This window comes from Lampetra fluviatilis, assembly GCF_964198595.1.
Source record: "Lampetra fluviatilis chromosome 48 unlocalized genomic scaffold, kcLamFluv1.1 SUPER_48_unloc_1, whole genome shotgun sequence".
NCBI lineage: Eukaryota > Metazoa > Chordata > Hyperoartia > Petromyzontiformes > Petromyzontidae > Lampetra > Lampetra fluviatilis.
This window is the reverse complement of record NW_027620429.1, coordinates 166,302-173,009: the sequence shown is the minus strand read 5'-3', so window position 1 is coordinate 173,009 and position 6,708 is coordinate 166,302.

The following is a 6,708-nucleotide window of genomic DNA, read 5'->3' as shown; positions in this document are numbered from 1 at the left end:
TTCTTTACTCTTTCTCTTTTTACTACTATCTCTTTTTACTCTATATTTTAACTCTCTCTTTTACTCTCTCTTTTACTCTCTTTTTTAACTCTCTCTCCTTTCCTTTTATCTCATTCTCCTCTTAAATCCCCCACACCACTCACCATAACCAAAACACACACTAATAATAATAATACTCCTACACTCTACAATACCCCTCACATACACCCAAACCCCAACCACAACACCCAACCAACCCACCAACCCCCCCACACCAACACACACACCCCCAACCCCCCAACCAACACCCCAACCCACACAACAACCCCCCACAACCCCAACAACACCCCCACACAACAACCCCCCAACAACCCCACACACACACACCCCCACACAACCACCCCAACACACACACCCCCACAACAACCCCCCACACCACCCAACAAACCCCACACACACAACCCCCCCCCCACAACCCCACACACACCACCCCCCACACCCACAACAACCACAACCCCAACACCCCCCACACAACCCCCCCACACACACACCCCACACAACCCCCACACAACCCACACAACCCCCCCCACACACACAACCCCCCACAACCCCACACACAACCCCCCCCCACAACCCCCACACACCCCCACAACAACCCCCCCACACAACACCCCCCACACAACCCCACCCACAACCCCCCCCACTCCACACAACACCCCCCCCCACACACCTCACCCACACAACAACCCCCCCCACTCACCCCCCCCACACAACCCCCACACACTCAACCCCCCTACCCCCCACCACCTCACTACCCCCCCCTACACCCCCCCACTCACACAACCCCCCCTCTCTACCCCCCCTCTCACTCTACCCCCCCTCACTCTACCCCCCCCTCTCTACCCCCCCTACACCCCCCTCTCATACCCCCACTCTCAACCCCCTCTCTCACTCTACCCCCCCCCTCTCTACCCCCCCACTCTCTACCCCCCCTCTCACTACCCCCCTCCTCTCTACCCCCCCCCTCTCTACCCCCCCCCTCTCACTCAACCCCCCCTCTCTCACTACCCCCCCCATCTCTACCCCTCTCTCTCTCTACCCCCCTCTCACTACCCCCCCCCTCTACCCCTCTCTCTCTCTACCCCCCTCTCTACCCCCTCTCTCTCTACCCCCCCCCTTATCTCTCTACCCCCTCTCTCTACCCCCCCCCTCTACCCCCTCTCTCTCTACCCCCTCTCTCTCTACCCCCCCCTTATCTCTCTACCCCCCTCTCTACCCCCCCTCTCTCTCTACCCCTCTCTCTCTCTCTACCCCCTTTCTCTACCCCCTCTCTCTCTACCCCCCCCATCTCTCTATCCCCTCTCTACCCCCCCCCTCTCTCTACCCCCTCTCTCCCTACCCCCTCTCTCCCTACCCCCTCTCTCTCTTTGTTTAAACTACGACAAGTGCTGCATCTGCTCGCAGCCCCCACGCAGCCCCCTGACGGCAGCTCTCTGCTCTGCACGCGGGGGTCACCAGCCGCACGACGCGGGGGTCACCAGCCTCACGGCGCGGGGGTCACTAGCCTCACGACGCGGGGGTCACCAGCCTCACGACGCGGGGGTCACCAGCCTCACGAGGCGGGGGTCACCAGCCTCACGACGCGGGGGTCACTAGCCTCACGACGCGGGGGTCACCAGCCTCACGAGGCGGGGGTCACCAGCCTCACGAGGCGGGGGTCACCAGCCTCACGACGCGGGGGTCACCAGCCTCACGAGGCGGGGGTCACCAGCCTCACGACGTGGGGGTCACCAGCCTCACGACGCGGGGGTCACCAGCCTCACGAGGCGGGGGTCACCAGCCTCACGACGCGGGGGTCACCAGCCTCACGACGCGGGGGTCACCAGCCTCACGGCGCAGGGGTCACCAGCCTCATGACGCGACTCTGGCCCACACAGCCCGGGGCTCCGACAGGAGCGCGGGAGATGCCCCCAGGCTGCTGGCCGGACGTCTCCCCCCCGGGGCCACGTTCCTCGCCCTGAGCACGGCGAGCTTGGCGCGGCCCACGAGCTTGTTGACCGGCCCCTGAAGATGTTGGGGTGCGTCGCCCCTCGGGTGTCCAAAGACGAGGACCGTCGGGGAGAAGTGGAGGCTGAACCTCAGGAGGATGCTTCTCAGCACCTTGAACAACGAGTCGAGGCTCTCGCACTCCACGTGTCGCTGCGCCACCGTCTCCACTTCGCCGCAGGAGCGGCACTCCGGGGCCGTGTCGGTGAAGCGCGCCGGGGAGACGTTGGCGGTGACGGTGCCGTGGGCGACGCTCCGGCCGGGGTCGCCGACGCGGTTGTACGTGGGGCTGGAGTGGAGTTGCCTCCAGCGAGGCCTCGCCGGAGAGACGCAGGGCAGCAGGGCAGCAGGGCAGCAGGGCAGCAGGGCAGCAGGGCAGCAGGGCAGCAGGGCAGCAGGGCAGCAGGGCAGCAGGCCTCTCCTCCAGGCCTGCTCCTTGTGGCTCCTCGGGGTGTCCTGCTGGTGACACCGCACCACGTGGGAGTGGAGCACCTCCGGTAGGTCTCCCAGCCGGCACGGGTCGCGATCCGCCTTCGCTTGGCGCCATTGGCGACGCAGCGGCACGACGGAGAGCTCCGGTGGAGGGGGACCGAGAGGGGCCTCGTCATCCCCAACGCCGATGCGGGGGGGGGGGGTCCTTCTCCCCGCTGCCGCTGAGAAGGCCCCTCGGCTTCGGCCAGGATCCGGGCAGCCACCCGGAGCGACTACAGCCCCCCGACTTTGCGGCCATGTCTGCCGGTCCGAGCCACCGGCCCCGTGTTCCAGGCTCCACCAGATCTCTCGTCCCGGTGAGCTGCGCGTTGGTGAGGCGCCTCTCCGTGCCGGGGGTGGCGGCGGTGGTGGATGGCAGCTTTGTCTGCGGGTTCCTGAGGATCGGTTTGAAGACCAGATCTTCGGCCGATCGCGGCTGGTTCAGCCTCCTGACGGCGAGGGAGCTCCACGTCTGCAGGACGCTCCAGTCCCAGTGGGAGGCCCTGCAGGTCCACGTAGAATAGTTGTTTGGAGCACTGCAGAGCCTCCAGCTGCTTCAGGAGGCAGGAGGCCGTGACGCTCCAGGCCGGTGCAGGGGCGGCGTGCAGGAACTTGTGTGCGGCCTGCAGTCGGAAGGTGGCCAGCCGACTCCGCACGCACAGCGGCCCGTGACCCTCGTCCAGTGGCAGGGACAGGACCCCAGCCGCGAGCCGGTGTCCTCCGCCCGACCAGAAGAAGTCGAGGACTCGCTCCTGAAGCGCGTTGACGAGGCTCATGGGGATGCAGCGAGAAGAGTCGGTGCCAAGGCATGGACGTCACCGGCTGGTTCACCACCGACGTCTTTGTCGTGACGGTGAGGAACTTGCACAGGCGACTCCAGGTGCCCAGCAGCTCCTTCACCTTCTCCTCCAGCCCGACCCGGTTCCTCTGCGGTGGTCCCTCCTCTGGTCCCAGGAATACCCCCAGGTGGTGCAACAGCGGCGATGATGTAGTGCTCCAACTGATGGCTTTTGCCTTCTCGGGACACTGGGTCGTGTCCCACGCTCCAACCAGCAGGCCGCTGCACTTTTGCCAGTTCATTTTTGACGAGGAGGCCTTCGAAGAGACACTCGTGCAGCAGGGCGACATCATCCCGGGAGCGCAGGATGAGGAGGACGCCGTCGGCGTACGACGTCAGGAGCAACTTGACGCTTGGTTCCCTGAGCACCAGGCCGCTGAGTCTCCGCCTCATGAGACTCAGGAAAGGCTCTAAAGCCAGGGCGTGAAGTTGGCCCGACAATGGGCATCCCTGTCTCACTCCGCGCTCGAATTTGACGGGGGCAGTGAGGGCGCCGTTGATCTTGATCACGCACTCCGCCTTGGTGTAGAGTCGGCGGATCGCTCGGACAAAGTCATCCCCAAAACCAAAGGTCTTGAGGGTTCCCAGCAAGTATTTGTGGTCCACTCTGTCAAAAGCCTTTTCCTGGCCAAGGGCCAGCAACGCGATTGGGATGCCCAACCTCTGGGACACCTGACCAGGAAGATGCCGTCGTGGATGGTTCGTCCGGGGCTGGTGGAGGACTGGTCCCTGTTCACGACTTGTGCAATCACCTCTTTCAGTGGCAGGGGGAGAGCCTTCCTCAATATGTTGTAGTCGGTGTTCAGGAGGGACACCGGACGCCAGTCTTGTAGGTGCCTCAGGTCTCCGTCCTTGGCAAGCAGCGTGAGCACCGCCCTCCACCAACACTGAGGCATCAGCCCGGTCACAGAGGCTTCCTCCAGCACCTCTCTGTAGTCCTCCCGTAGCGGTGGCCAAAAAGCGGCGTGAAACTCCCCTGTTGGTCCGTCTAACCCTGGGGAATTATTTGGGGCCAGTCCTCCTACAGCTGCGTCAAGATCATTCCTGGTGAGCTTTGCTCCAGCAGCTCTTTCCCGTCTTCCCCCAGGGTGGGTAGAGCGCTCCATGCCTCCGCCAGGGCCGCTCCCGATGTCTCTTCAGGGGAGAACCGGCTGCCGTAGAAGTCTCTGAAGACGGTCGACTTCTGCCGGAGTTCGTGCGCCAGGACGCTGTCACCATCAAAGAGGCACTCCGTGGGTTTGCGTCTCCCGTTCTGCCTCGCGAGGGAGTAGAAAAGCGGGGATCCCGTGTCGAGGTCGGTGATGAGCTTCGTCTGCTCCTCCTGTAGCCATTTGAGACGCTCCCTATTCTCCTCGTGTTCTCGCAGAAGAGCAGGTCGCTGGCCTCGGCGAGGCGACCCTCCAAATCGAGGACCCGGGCTTCCATGTCGGTGATGTCCGCGTTCTTCAGTCTGGTGCTCCCCCAGGTGTATTGTTGGCACAACAGCCTGGTGTGCACCTTGCCAGAGAGTCGAACTGCATTTTGGTTTTTCGCCACTCTTCCCAGAAATCCTCGAGCATTTCTATGAAGGCGCCATCCTCCAGCAGCGAGTTGTTTGAATGCCTCCAGCCTGACACGGATCACGATGAGGTCGTGGTCCGTGAAGGGTGCTGCCCTGATGCCGGACGTCATGGCGCACGTCACGAAGCTCTTAGAGATGTAAAATCTGTCGAGCCTGGACTGCGCACGTGAACTGGCGTCGTCCCGGGTGATGTATGCGCCACACGTCCACCAAGGCGGCGTCCTCCAGGAGTCCCTGCATCTCCCTTTTCGGCCCAACTCCCCCCGGCTGCCTCCTCCCCGAACGATCCAGGGCGCCGATTGTGCAGTTGTGGTCGCCCCCCACCACCACGCACTCGTCGTCCGGGATCCCAGCCAGGTGCCTCCTCAGGAGGTGCAGGGACGGGATGTTCTTCTCCTTGTTGTTGGTGACCGGCGCGTCCACGTTCAGTAGGTGGCTGGTGACATCGCCCACCCTGACCGTTACCGCTAGCAGCCTGCCCGTCACCACTTCGGTCTGGGCGATGAGTTCGGGATGAAACCCTTTAGCGAACAGGGTCGCCACTCCACAGGAGGTGTTGTCAAGGTGGCTGTAGAAGGAGTCCCCTCCCCACTCCTTCGTCCAGTCGTCCTCGTCCTCCACCGTGAGATGCGTCTCCTGAATGAAGAAGACAGAGGCAGCGTGCTTCCTCGCAAGAGACATTGCGGAAAACCTCCCCTCTCCCCTCCAATCTCCCCCTGTCCCCTCCAATCTCCCCCTCTCCCCTCCAATCTCCCCCTCTCCCCTCCAATCTCCCCCTCTCCCCTCCAATCTCCCCCTCTCCCCTCCAATCTCCCCCTGTCCCCTCCAATCTCCCCCTCTCCCCTCCAATCTCCCCCTCTCCCCTCCAATCTCCCCCTCTCCCCTCCAATCTCCCCCTCTCCCCTCCAATCTCCCCCTCTCCCCTCCAATCTCCCCCTCTCCCCTCCAATCTCCCCCTCTCCCCTCCAATCTCCCCCTCTCCCCTCCAATCTCCCCCTCTCCCCTCCAATCTCCCCCTCTCCCCTCCAATCTCCCCCTCTCCCCTCCAATCTCCCCCTCTCCCCTCCAATCTCCCCCTCTCCCCTCCAATCTCTCCCCCTCTCTCTCTCCCCCTCTCCCACCTCTAATCCCCCCCCCTCTCTCTCTCTCCATGTGCTCGTAATTTTCCCACGTGGAGATCACAGCCGAGCCGACACAGGAATGTGGGGAGAGAGGGGGGAGAGAGGGGGGGGGAGAGGGGGGAGAGAGGGGGGGAGAGGGAGAGGGGGGGGGGAGGGAGAGGGGGGGGGGAGAGGGTGAGTGAGTGTGGAGAGAGTGGAGAGTGTGGAAAGAGAGAGAGTGAAGTGAAAGAGAGAGAGAGAGTGTGTGTGGAGAGAGTGTGGAGAGAGAGAGAGGGTGGAGAGAGAGGTGAGAGGTCGCGGGAGAGCGAAGTGGAGTTGGAACTCAACACAAACACGGACCACGTGGCGACACTGGGAGGAGAGTGACACACACACACTGAGATACATACACTCAGTGATACACACACACACAGTGACACACACACACAGTGACACACACACTCAGTGATACACACACACTGTGATACACACACACTGTGATACACACACAGTGACACATACACACAGTGACACACACACACTGAGATACATACACTCAGTGATACACACACACACAGTGACACACACACACAGTGACACACACACTCAGTGACACACACACACAGTGACACATACACACAGTGATACACACACAGTGATACACACACACAGTGACACATACACACTGAGATACACACACACACAGTGACACA